Below are 14,412 nucleotides of genomic sequence, written 5' to 3' on the forward strand. Positions count from 1 at the left end.
TAATAAACAGGGCCCCAATTCTGATATTTTCTAGAAGTTTGGACTTTACAGTTCTGAACAAGTGGCTGTTATTCCCTCATACCAACAGTTGGAGATAAAGAAAATCAATCTTTTCCAGTGAACTCCCTGGTATAACCTGCTGGTGCTCAGTGGAAAATGGCGGTATTTTTCTATACCTCTAGCACAGTGGTCTCAAACTCAAACCCTTTGCAGGGCCACATTTTGGATTTGTAGGTACTTGGAGGGCCGCAGAAAAAATAGTTAATGTCTTATTAAAGAAATGACAATTTTGCATGAGGTTAAACTCTTTATAGTTTATAAAACTTTCCTTTAACAGTTTTACCTTATGCAAAATTGTCATTTCTTTAATAAGACATTAACTATTTTTTCTGCGGCCCTCCAAGTACTCTATTTTTTCTGCAGCACTCACATTTAAAGTTTAATATCTTTTCTTTCTCAAAACTGGCACATTTCTATTACTAAATTGAAAATAAAATCATTTTCCTACCTTTATTTGGTAATTTTATCAGTCTCTGGTTGCACTTTATTCTTCTGACTGTGCATCCAACATTTCTTCCCTTCTTTCAGCCTCCTGTATGCTTCCTCTCCTCCAGACCTCATTCCCTCCCCCAACTTTTTCTTTCTTTTTCTATGTCTGTCTTTTTCTGATTCCTTGTCCCATTTTTTGCTTTGTTTCTGGCTCCTTGTCCCCCCCCTTCTTTCTTTTTTCCTTCTGGCTCCCTGCCCCCCCTTCTTTCTTTCTTCCTTCCTGCCCTCCCCCATGCCACCGCCGCCGGGGAATAGGCTGCTGCTGCCGCCATCAGGAACAGGCCAAGATCTCCACGGGGCCAACTCTCGCCGCCCGACGTCAATTCTAACGTCGGAAAGGACGTTCTGGGCAGCCAGGCAGCGATTGGCTAGCCAGAACGTCCTCTCGACGTCAGAATTGAGGTCGGGCGGCGAGAGAAGCAGGGAGCTTAAAAAGCATGGTGCCGGCAGTGAGAAGGGAAGGAAAGCAGTTGGGCACCCCTGCTCTAGACGAGCCGCGAGCCGCACTAGGAAGAACAGTGGAGGGTGACCAGCTTTGCGGACCGCCCCCCCCTTGGTACACCACTGGAGCAGCAGCGTGTCTGGCTGGCTCATTCCATTCAAAGCCGCGGGTGGCGGCTCCTTGCGAGATCCGCGCCTGCGTCTGAAGCCTCTCTGATGTTGTGATGTCAGAGAGGCTTCCGATGCAGAAGCAAATAGCGCAAGGAGCCGCCAACCCGCGGCTTTGAACGGAACGAACCGGCCAGACCCGCTGCTGCTCCAAAAGGAAGGAATTATCCAGTTCAGACTGCGGGCCGCAAAAAAAACTTGGAGAGCCACATGCGGCCCGTGGGCCGCGTGTTTGAGACCGCTGCTCTAGCAGATAGTAGATTGTTCAGGCTGGTGCTCCCAGTCCCTGACCTAACTTCCTGCTCTGTTAGCCAAGGCTGCACAGCGAGGTTAAGCATAACAGCTACTCCTAGATTATCCAGTTCCCAGACTAATCCTCGTTGAGCATGGAGCATGGGGGGTATCCTATTTAATAAAAACATAAGAATAACCATATTGAGTCAGACCAATGGTCCATTTAGCTCAGAATCCTGTTTCTAACAGTGACCAATAAAGGTCACTAGTACCTGGCAGAAACCCAAATAGTAGTAACATTCCGTGCTACTGATCCCATTGATACTGATTCATTGAGCAAAAAAATTTCTCCCTATTTGTTTTTAAAAGTTCTTGCATAATGATGGACATTTTGTCCCCGATTCTATAAAGGGCGCCACTCCCTCCTGCTGCCAAGCAACCCCCTTGATACCCCCCTCCTGGCAGCAGGAAGGTTGCCCACTCCCTCCTGCGGTTAACCAACCCCCTCCCCAACACCACCCCGGCAGTGGGAGGAATGCCCACTCCCTCCTGCCACCACCATCAAACAACCCCCCAACACACAAATACCTCCTCCCGGCAATAGGAGAGATGCTTACTCCCTCCCACCACCGCTGTTATGACCCGGTAATCTGTCGCCCCATAGCTTGTTCGCAAAGGCCAGCCGGAGGGATACCTACTCCCTCCGGCCAGCAAACCCGCCTTTTCAAATTGGCGGACTTTCCCCTCCCTAGTGCATTCTAGGAAGTGCCGGGGGTCTAAGGCTTTGATTGGCCCAGGTTTCTTAAAGGGGGAGACAGGAGAGTTATTGGAGGCACAACGGCAATGGGAGGTAGTGGGCATCCCTCCTGCTGCTGGAGGAGGGGGGAGGTGCATGTGTGTCAAGAGGCTGCTTGCCAGCAGCGGCAGGAGGGAATGGGCATCCCTCCTGCCGATCTTCGATTTGGGGTGTATTTTTGTTTTTTGTTTTTTAGTTTGTGGGTTATTCTATGCATGTGCCGCTCACTCTCACCAGCGATCGACACATGTAAATTTAGTGACTCCACAAACCTTAATTGCATGTGTGGTTTTTATAGAATTACTCACCTTTTTGAAATTGTTAAAATAGCGGCCATCTGATTTTACTACAAACATTTGCGAATCTTCCCCTGGGTAACTCCCAGCTCTGCCTTAGCTCCACCCTGGTCTTCCTTGGTACTACTTAGATAGTGCCGATATGATATGCCCAGTTTTTCACTGGGACTTATGTGGATAAATGTTGATCCTACCTGAATAAGTTCCATTGAATTTTGACCCCTTTTATTTTTGTTGTTAAACTTTGCGTTTGCTTTATTTGAATGCTTAAATGGCCGTACTAAGCTTAGATCCCTGTAGCAGTGAAACTTGAAAAACAATATTTATCATGTTATAGATGTCCTAAGGCTTTCCATCATTAAAAGAACTGCAGTGACTTATTAAAAGCAATATTTGCAGGAATTCTATAGTTCCTTAAAAATGTTTGATGGTGTTCCAAGAAAAGAAGTGAGTTTGTTTATTTTCCTTTTTCTCCAAGCTGAAAAAGCTGTATGTGTCAAAATTGACTACCGTGAAATTGATAGGAGTTGCATAGCTGCACCAGCGCAGTAGCCCAAAGCTAGTCCTGTCAAATATATTTGTGTCTGACTACTAGAACTGAAATAAAAGGTATGTTTTTTGTTGTTTTTTATAGTTAGGCAAATGCATGTTTATGGCCATGCCTGTAAGTGTTACTAGTTCATATACGTTAATTCCCCCTGCACATTGTGAAAGATATTGTACTTTTTATTAAATTCTTATAAATATTTGCTATCATGAGGTATGCTATTGGAGGATTTGTCATCCATGAAAGTAATTTTCATTAATCACCTTGGTGCAAAGTATTTCTTTGCTCTTATCCATGGTCAGTACACCTAATTTTCAAAGGGAATCAACTGGGTATGCTGATGGAGATCAGGAAAGCACAGAAAAGGATATTTTTCATTCATAGAAACATGATGGCAGGGCACCTGATCAGTTACACCCCTCCCCCGATCCAGCAGGAGAGAACACTTTAAATATATATTTTTTTATTTTTCTGTTGATACTTATTTTTTATCTCTATTTTTTATTTATTTTACTTATTTATTTTTAATTCTATCTTTAAATTTATTTATTCATTACTTGGTGGAATATTCATTTCTATCTCTATCTCTGTCTTTATATTTTATCTTTATTTTTCATAAATTGTCTCTTCAGGTACTTTAGTTAGATTGTGAGCCTTTGGGACAGTTAGGGAATTTCCAAGTACCTATCTTATTTATTTTTATTTATTGTATCTTTTAATGCATTCATTTTTGTAAACCGCTTAGAAACCTCTCGGTTATTAGCGGTATATAAGAATTAAATTAAAATTAAAAAAAAAAATAAAGGCCAAATGGCCCATCCAGTCTGCACAACCACAGTAACCATTATCTCTTCCTCTCTAAGAGATTACACGTGCCTATCCCAGGCTTTCTTGAATTCAGACACAGTCTCTGTCACTCTCCACCATCTCTTCCAGGAGACTGTTCCACACATCTACCACCCTTTCTGTAAAAAATTATTTCCTTAGATTACTCCTGAGCCTATCACCTCTTAACTTCATCCTATGCCCTCTCAGTCCAGAGCTTCCTTTCAAATGAAAGAGACTCATGCGCACTTACATCATGTATTTAAACGTCTCTATCATATCTCCCCTCTCCTGCCTTTCCTCCGAAGTATACAGATTGAGATCTTTAAGTCTGTCCCCATATGATGAAGACCATGCACCATTTTAGTAGCCTTCCTCTGGACAGACTCCATCCTTTTTACATCTTTTTGAAGGTGCGGCCTCCAGAATTGTACACAATATTCTAAATGAGGTCTCACCAAAGTCTTATACAGGGGCATCAATACATCCTTTTTCCTACTGACCATACCTCTCTCTATGCACCCTAGCATCCTTCTAGCTTTCGCTGTCACCATTTCAACTTCTTTGGCCACCTAATATCATTACATATAATCACACCCAAGTCCCACTCTTCTGTCGTGCACATAAGTTATTTACCCCCTAAACTGTACCATTCCCTCGGGTTTTTGCAGCCCAAATTCATGATCTTATATTTCTTAGCATTAAATTTTAGCTGCCAAATTTCAGACCATTCTTCATGCTTCGCCAGGTCTTTCTTCATGTTATTCACAACATCCTGGGTATCTACTCTATTGCAGATTTTGGTATCATCCGCAAAGAGGCAAATCTTACCCGACAGTCCTTCAGCAATATTGTTTATAAAAATGTTAAAAACATGCCCAAGAACAGAACCTTGAGGCACACACCATTGGTAACATCCCTTTCCTCAGAGTGATCTCCATTGATCACTACCCTCTGTCGACTTCCACTCAACCAGTTCTTGACCCAGCCCATCATTTTGGGACCCATCCCAAGGGCACTCAGTTTATTTATTAGTCATCTGTGTGGAATACTGTCAAAGGCTTTGCTAAAATCTAAATACACCACATCTAGCGCGCTCCCTCTATCCAATTCTTTGGTCACCCAGATTTGTCTGACAAGACCTACCTCTAATGAATCTATGTTGCCTCTGGTCTTGTAATTCACAGGATTCAGCTCTTGTAAAGTCTCTACTTCTGTAATAAATCAACAGATGGCATAAGAACATAAGCAATGCCTCCGCTGGGTCAGACCTGAGGTCCATCGTGCCCAGCAGTCCGCTCATTCGGCGGCCCAACAGGTTCAGGACCTGTGCAGTAATCCTCTATCTATACCCGTCTATCTCCTTTTCCAACAGGAAATTGTCCAATCCTTTCTTGAACCCCAGTACCGTACTCTGCCCTATTACGCCATCTGGAAGCGCATTCCAGATGTCCACCACACATTGAGTGAAGAAAAACTTCCTAGCATTCATTTTGAATCTGTCCCCTTTCAACTTTTCTGAATGCCCTCTTGTTCTTTTATTTTCCGAAAGTTTGAAGAATCTGTCCCTCTCTACTCTCTCTATGCCCTTCATGATCTTGTAAGTCTCTATCATATCCCCTCTAAGTCTCCTCTTCTCCAGGGAAAAGAGACCCAGTTTCTCCAATCTCTCAGCGCATGAAAGGTTTTCCATACCTTTTATCAAACGTGTTGCTCTCCTCTGAACCCTCTCGAGTATCGCCATATCCTTCTTAAGGTACGGCGACCAATATTGGACGCAGTACTCCAGATGCGGACGCACCATTGCCCGATACAACAGCAGGATAACTTCTTTTGTTCTGGTTGTAATACCCTTCTTGATTATACCTAGCATTCTATTAGCTCTCTTAGCGGCAGGGCTGTAGAGGCCAACCAAATTTCTGTTTTGGATTTTGCACTGAAATGGACCTGAAGTTCAGATTTGAGTTTCGATTGAAAATGCTTGAGCAACCCTTGTGGTCTAGTGGCTTCTTTGGCGCAGGAACATCCTATGTTGCTCCTGCTCCCCAGAGACTGCCATGGGAGGTCACTCTCACCATTTTGGAATTGGGACTAGCATAAGAACACAAGAATAGCCTTACTGGGTCAGAGCAATGGTCCATTTAGCCCATTAACCTGTCTTCACAGTGGCCAATCCAGGTCACAAGTACCTGGCAAAACCCCAAATAGTAGCAACTTTCCATGCTACCAATCTAGGGCAAACAGTGGCTTCCCTCTTGTCTGTCTCAATAGAAGACTGTGAACTTTTTCTCTAGGAACTTGCATATACCTTTTTTAAAACCAGCTATGTTAACTGCTCTTACTGCATCCTCTGACAATGCGTTCCAGAGCTTAATTACTCTCTGAGTGAAAAAATATTTCCTCCTATTGGTTTTAAAAGTATCGCCCTGTAACTTCAATAAGCAGGAGCAAGTCACAGCTGTCATTCTGAACAGGGAGTCACCAGAGGGTAAGAGTAACATGGGATTGTCCTGCCCCAGAGAAGCCACTAGACCACCAGTTCTTGACCCAGCCCATCATTTTGGGACCCATCCCAAGGGCACTCAGTTTATTTATTAGTCATCTGTGCGGAATACTGTCAAAGGCTTTGCTAAAATCTAAATACACCACATCTAGCGCGCTCCCTCTATCCAATTCTTTGGTCACCCAGATTTGTCTGACAAGACCTACCTCTAATGAATCTATGTTGCCTCTGGTCTTGTAATTCACAGGATTCAGCTCTTGTAAAGCCTCTACTTCTGTAATAAATCAACAGATGGCATAAGAACATAAGCAATGCCTCCGCTGGGTCAGACCTGAGGTCCATCGTGCCCAGCAGTCCGCTCATTCGGCGGCCCAACAGGTTCAGGACCTGTGCAGTAATCCTCTATCTATACCCGTCTATCTCCTTTTCCAACAGGAAATTGTCCAATCCTTTCTTGAACCCCAGTACCGTACTCTGCCCTATTACGCCCTCTGGAAGCGCATTCCAGATGTCCACCACACATTGAGTGAAGAAAAACTTCCTAGCATTCGTTTTGAATCTGTCCCCTTTCAACTTTTCTGAATGCCCTCTTGTTCTTTTATTTTCCGAAAGTTTGAAGAATCTGTCCCTCTCTACTCTCTCTATGCCCTTCATGATCTTGTAAGTCTCTATCATATCCCCTCTAAGTATCCTCTTCTCCAGGGAAAAGAGACCCAGTTTCTCCAATCTCTCAGCGCATGAAAGGTTTTCCATACCTTTTATCAAACGTGTTGCTCTCCTCTGAACCCTCTCGAGTATCGCCATATCCTTCTTAAGGTACGGCGACCAATATTGGACGCAGTACTCCAGATGCGGACGCACCATTGCCCGATACAACAGCAGGATAACTTCTTTTGTTCTGGTTGTAATACCCTTCTTGATTATACCTAGCATTCTATTAGCTCTCTTAGCGGCAGGGCTGTAGAGGCCAACCAAATTTCTGTTTTGGATTTTGCACTGAAATGGACCTGAAGTTCAGATTTGAGTTTCGATTGAAAATGCTTGAGCAACCCTTGTGGTCTAGTGGCTTCTTTGGCGCAGGAACATTCTATGTTGCTCCTGCTCCCCAGAGACTTTCCATGGGAGGTCACTCTCACCATTTTGGAATTGGGACTAGCATAAGAACACAAGAATAGCCTTACTGGGTCAGAGCAATGGTCCATTTAGCCCATTAACCTGTCTTCATAGTGGCCAATCCAGGTCACAAGTACCTGGCAAAACCCCAAATAGTAGCAACTTTCCATGCTACCAATCCAAGGCAAACAGTGGCTTCCCTCTTGTCTGTCTCAATAGAAGACTGTGAACTTTTTTCTATAGGAACTTGCATATACCTTTTTTAAAACCAGCTATTTTAACTGCTCTTACTGCATCCTCTGACAATGCGTTCCAGAGCTTAATTACTCTCTGAGTGAAAAAATATTTCCTCCAATTGGTTTTAAAAGTATCGCCCTGTAACTTCAATAAGCAGGCGGTAGTTTTTCGGGTAGCGCGCGCTAAAAACGCTAGCGCACCTTGGTAAAAGGAGCCCTCAGTGAGAGAAGCTGTAAGACAATATTGCAACTTCACAGAAAGGATCTGTGAAAATACATTCCCAGCGTGCTCTGATCTCAGAAGAGCTGGTGACTGTGGCTTCTGTGAGAGAGAAATCCTTGATATCGTCTAGCTGTAAGTTTATTTTAATTCTTTGTTTTATTAAAGAAATCTGTTTAAGAAATCACAGTGTCCAGCCTGGTTAATATTTAGGCTACAAGTTCAAACTGTTTAAGCTGATTGATAATCACTCAGAGCTAGTGAAAGGTGTTAATACCATGGTAGAAGTCCCTCCAATTGAAATTCACTGCTGAATACAGGTTATTTCCAAAATTATAGTCGTACTTTTGGGGGCATCTCTTTGACTTGAACGAAGTAGAAAGAACTGTGAGCAACTGGTTGAAGAAAGATGATGTGAAGTTCTTTCATGATGGCTTTCAAAAACTTGTCCATCGCTGGCAGAAACACGCAGCAAATGGTGGCGACTATGTGGAAAAGTAATTGCATGTAATTAAAGAGCAAGTTTGAAGTATTATTTTAATCTTTTATTCATTGCAATATCTTCATTTAAATAAAACTTATGGAGGTGGGACCATTTCTTTTCATTCAGCTAAAACAAATCAGTTTACAGTAGATATCAATATAGACACAGGGCCAATATTTAGTGCTGCAGTCAGCCATAACTATTCATCGAAAAACTTATCTAGAAACTGGGCAATAGTTTATAGTTTATTATTTATATTCCACCTTTAAACAAGGTGGATTACAACGAAACATACACAATTAAAACAATAATAAAACAGGTCAAAGAACATCAAAATTGCCAATTCATTTAAAAGACATCAACCATCATACTTCATATTACAAAACGAATGATTATTTAACAGTTTTTTTTTTTAATTTTCACAGATCTTATGTTTCTTGATGTATTCTGTCAGCCTGTTCCACTCAGCAGGTCCCACACATCGGAACGTACTATTATTTCATAGCCTGTAAATATAATTTCTTATGAGTTGGAATAACCAAATTACAATGTAAGCAAAATGCAGTGGCCGAGAGGGCACATAGGGCATCACATAATTCTGTAGGTATTTTGGTGGTAAATGATGTACACTTAGATAAACCAACAATAACAACTTCACTCTGTACTTCAAGGCCAGCCAATGCAATGATATGAAATGTGAAGTAACATGTTCATACTTATCAATCTCAAAGTTTGAATAGTGGAATTTTGAACAACTTGTAACGCATTCATCTCAGCAAACTTATCCAAATAAACTAGGCTACCTGTAGAGTAGACCTAGAGTTAACTCGCTAAGTTGTAATGTAGAGCAGGGGTCCCCAACCCCACTAGCGGGCTGCAGCCAGGCCACGAGAGATCCCCTTGCACAACATCTTTCCATTCCTCCTTCCCATCCCGCACAGCAGAACCCCGCCAACCCTCCCACCGCGAGGCCGACATGCCTCCGTTTGAAACAGCAGCAGCGGCAGCACTGAACAGGCTGCTTCGCTGCCTTCCCCGCCGGGGCCTTCCCTCTGCCGCCACATCATCAGTGACACGGTGGCAGAGGGAAGGCCCCGGTGGGGAAGGCAGCAAAGCAGCCTGTTCAGTGCTGCTGCCGCCGCTATTTCAAACAGAGGCATGTCGGCCTTGCGGTGGGAGGGTCGGCGGGGTTCTGCTGTGTGGGATGGGAGTGAGATGTTGCGCAGGGGGATGGGTTGGTGGGGTCATTGGGTTCTGCAAGCTCAGGGCTCCCACTGATTTTGCATTATAGTAAGATGTATAATTTCTAAAACCATATCCAGAGCACCCCAAGCACTTTCTGTTCCTAACTAGATACATTTGGTCAGGCAGAGTTCATCTGCTCATTTAGCTGTTGGAGGAAGGGAAGAAGTGGTTTCAAAAGCAAAGACTTTTCCAGGTAACTCTTAAAACAAAAAAGCAGAAAAAATTTTGTTGGTCTGTATGAATCTTTCCCCCAAACCTCCCACCCAGTGGTTGGGTTTCTGACAAGAAATTGGGAAGAGAAGAAATCTTTGTTTCAGTGGATTTAAAAGCAGATTTTATCTGTATTGCATTCAGAAAACAAGAAAGGTTTCTGACTGTCATTTAACTAAACAGCAGCTTTGTAAGTAGAAATGTAACAAATCCATAAATGTTACATGACTGAGTAAGCAAAGAAGGAGGTAGGCAGCAACTTTATGCAAATTATTCACAGAGACAAACATACAGGCAGATGGGAGGAATTTTACACATTTTGTGGGCAATAATTCATGGAAGGAATAAAGCTTTTTGGGAACAAATAATGTGTGCATATTTAATGAAAATTTCTGGATACCAATAAGGGGAGTGATTCCTACACCCCATGAGTTTTTAGGGAGGGGGAAATGGATGGGCTGGCCCGGAACTTCCTCTCCGACATCAGAATTGACGTCAGGAAGAAGGCTTCTGGGTGGCAAGAAGCAGCGACTGCGGCGGACCTAGGGGAGGGGGGGTTGAATCGGTGCTGGGGAGGGAGGCAGGCTTTAGCGCAGCAGGGAGAGAGGGAGGCAGACAGGCCGGGAGGCTTAGGGGGAGGGGGTGGGACAAAGGCTGCAAGGCAGTGAGGGGGACATAGGAAGGAGGCACTGAGGGCACTTAGGACATGGGAAGGGGCACTAAGGAGATGGGAAGGGGCACTAAGGACATAGGAAGGAAGCACTGGGGGCACTAAGGACATGGGAAGGGGCACTAAGGACATAGAAAGGAGACACTGGGGGCACTAAGGACATAGGAAGGAGGCACTGAGGGCACTAAGGACATAGGAAGGAGGCACTGGGGACACTAAGGACATAGGAAGGAAAGAGGGAGGGAATAGAAAGGAACAATCGTTGGGCCTGAGTGCAGAAAGAAATGAAAGAAAGGATGCACAGTCAGAAGGAAACGCAACCAGAGACTCATGAAATCACCAGATAGCAAAAGTAGGAAAAATGATTTTATTTTCAATTTAGTGATCAAAATGTGTCAGTTTTGAGAATTTATATCTGCTGTCTATATTTTGCACTATATTTGTCTATTTTTCTATAGTTACTGAGGTGACATTGCATATTTTAAAGTCATCTGCCTTGACATATTTGAAAACCCTGCAAATATAAATGATAATTAACATTTTCTCTGCATATAGTGTACTTTGTGGGTTTTTTTAATTTTATGGTTACCATTATGATATCCCGTTGTGATGAAAAAAATAAATGGTCACGTTAGTTATATCTGTATTCTGTGTTCACTATGAGTGAACAGTATGTTTCATGCTAAGCTATAGGCTGAGATGGGCCTTTTGAGGGGAAACTCTGTTACTGGTGGTTACAGTGTTCTTAGAAGAGCTGGTAGTTCTGAGTACTAACAGGTGAGTACCCTTAGAGCAGTGGTCTCAAACTCAAACCCTTTGCAGGGCCACGTTTTGGATTTGTAGGTACTTGGAGGGCCTCAGAAAAAAAATAGTTAATGTCTTATTAAAGAAATGACAATTTTGTATGAGGTAAAACTCTTTATATGATGATCATTTCATAAATAATGCACACTACTTTTTTAAAAAAATTTACATGTTTTTTATTTTTCCAAGTATTTCTTTACAGTCCTTCAATATAGTCTCCCTGCTTTGCAATGACCGAGTCCCAATGTCCGGGAAGCTTCATTATTCCATCCAAGACACTGTTTTTGTTCAGTTGCCGAATGGCTCGGGTACCGGCAGAAAAAAGCTCTTCCAGAGATGTATAATGATGTCTACGCTTAGGTTGTTTCAATTTTTGAAATAGGTCAAAGTCTGGTGGACTCATGTCTGGACTGTAGGGAGCATGAGGTAACACCTCCCAGCCATATTTATGTAGTTTTTCAATGACGACATTCCCTATTTGCGGTGAGCGTTGTCGTGAAGAATGAGTGGCCCAGCCAAGAGCAACTGGGGTCGGGTTTTGTGCATTTTTTTGCACATTATATACAAAAAAAATCATAATACACTGCTGTGACACTTCTTCCATATGGAACTTTATCTGTAATGATGATGCCTTCATGATCATAAGCAAAAATCATCATTTGTTTCACTTTTGATTGAGCTCGTTGAAATTTTTTGGGCCATGGGGAAGATGGAGCTCTCCACTCGTGTTATCTCATGCTCTCTACAGTCCAGACATGAGTCCACCAGACATTGACCTTTTTTCCAAAGTTGAAACAACCTATGCATGGATATCATTATTTATCTCTGGAAGAGCTTTTTACCTCAGGTACCCGAGCCATTCGGCAACTGAACAAAAACGGTGTCTTGGCTGGAATAATGAAGCTTCCCGGACGTGGGACTCGGTCATTGCAAAGCAGGGAGACTATGGGCCTGTTTTACAAAGCCGCACGGCAATCTCTATGGGCTTTGGGGCCATTACCGCACTGCAGCCGCTAGTGCGACTTTGTAAAACAGGCCCTATATTGAAGGATTTAAAGAAATACTTAAAAAAAAAAAAACATGTAAATTAAAAAAAATAGTGTGCATCATTTATGAAATGACCTTTGTAGTTTTGGCTAAGTCTTAATAATAATAATATTGTAATTTATAGCTAAAGAGACATATGATCAAGAAACTGTTTTATTTTACTTTTGTGTGTATGATAGACATACCGAGGGCCTCAAAATAGTACCTGGTGGGCCATATGTGGCCCCCGGGCCATGAGTTTGAGACCACTGCCTTAGAGTCTCTCCTGAAGAAAGAAGAGCAGCCCTTCGAAGTATTGTTCAAGGCAAAGGGGCCTTTGGGAGCAGTTCAGCGCAAGGGATTTGATGGCTAGAGCCAGGAAGAACAGAAGTATCCTTCTAGTGGGGGGCCAGGAAGAACAAAGGTAGCTTTCTAGTAAAGGTAGCCTTTTAGGGGGGGCTGGGAAGAACAGAGGTAGCCCGCGAGTGGGGGGCCGGGAAGAAAAGAGGTAGCCTTCTAGTAGGGGACTGGGAAAACCAGAGGTAGCTCTCGAGTGGGGGGCCAGGAAGAACAAAGGTAGCCTTCTAGTAGGAGGCCGGGAAGAACAGAGGTAGCCCTTGAATGGGGAGCCGGGACGAACAGAGATAGGCCTCTAGTGGGGGACCCTGTTACTGGTGATTGCAGAGCCCTGTTAAGGGCTGGTAAATCCGAACCCCAGCAGGGAAACACTCCATCGGTGGGACTTCAGTCAGGTTGGGCCCCGGACCCAGAGCCGCCCTGAAGGGGGCATTATGTATAGAATGCAATTTTCAGAGTGATATAGTCAGATAAAAAAACTACCCTGCTAGATTTCCCTGACTGAAAACAGTTGTCCAGAGGCCAGGATAAGCCTGGGGGAGGAAAATGAAGAATTATGAATTTTTCAGTTTATAAAATAAGACATTAAAAGCATCAAATGGTGAAACTATTCATTTACATAGTAAAATTATACATATCTTGTTTTCCAGTTATTTTGCCTCATCCAAAATGATAGATAGATCCTGTTCACTAATCATCATTACCTAGCAACAAAATGTAATATTTTGCTGAATAGGACCTTAGAGTATGCTAACAGCACTTCAGGATGCCATTTTTGTTCAGCCTATTTTCAAATTCCCACTTAGTAATATAGAAACATAATTCCTTATAATTATATTACAGCTGTTCTAATTTTATAATTTTGTAGTGTCATAATCAGCATGACCTTTCAGCATAATGCATAAACAGCAAATCTACTATAAGAGTGTGTTCTCCCCACCCCCTCCTCCCTACAAGATTTAGATTCATATATAAGCCAAGACTATAAAAGAGGGAGGTTGATACTAGCTGCTGTTAAAAAAACAAATTGCTGTCATTCACCTGCTTACTACTAGTTTTAGTTTCTGGATTTGAAAGTCTAGTTTTAGAAGCTTAAGAAATGAGATTTGTGTGTCATTTATTACCTTCCAGGGCAAAAAGTATCAATCCCCCTCTGTTGAAGTGTTTCTAAAATTAAGGGGGGAGAGGTTATCAATATTTTGCTGTTAACCCAACTTCTAGGTCTCATAGAGTAAAATGGGGCCTATGCTAAAATAATACAAGTTGTGGTAAAATATCACACCTTAATGATAACCCACGTTGATAACTTCACTGCTAAGATGGGAATTAATTACTTCTTGCTTGAAAATAATTAACTTTGGCCCTATTTTACAAAGGCGCTAACGCGTCCATAGGATAACATGCACGCGTTAGCATTTAGTGCATGTTTAGCATGCGCTAAAAAGCTTAGCACACCTTTCTAAAAGAAGGGGTTTATTTTTTTGACCAGTCTAGTTTTTTTTTTTATCAAGTAGGTCAGTCGGATTCTCTGTGGCAATTTATTCAACCATGAAGGCTGCTGGCTATACTGTTGACCTGGTAATCCACCATGTTTAGTTACGGTGTTATATTAGTTTTATAAGTAAGCATCTCCTTATTCACCCAACCATCATACTCAAGAGAGAGAGGATTAAGACCTAAGTAGTCCT

General features: G+C 42.7%; 1 protein-coding gene across 9 annotated transcripts in view; it reads left to right on the plus strand.

Annotated features, from left to right (window-relative positions):
- The window catches only part of PAK5 (p21 (RAC1) activated kinase 5), a 287,465-nt gene that overhangs the window by 129,227 nt on the left and 143,826 nt on the right, over nucleotides 1-14,412 (plus strand). The gene's annotated exons all lie outside the window — the stretch shown is intronic.

This window comes from Geotrypetes seraphini, chromosome 3 (genome assembly GCF_902459505.1).
Source record: "Geotrypetes seraphini chromosome 3, aGeoSer1.1, whole genome shotgun sequence".
In the NCBI taxonomy this organism is placed as follows: domain Eukaryota; kingdom Metazoa; phylum Chordata; class Amphibia; order Gymnophiona; family Dermophiidae; genus Geotrypetes; species Geotrypetes seraphini.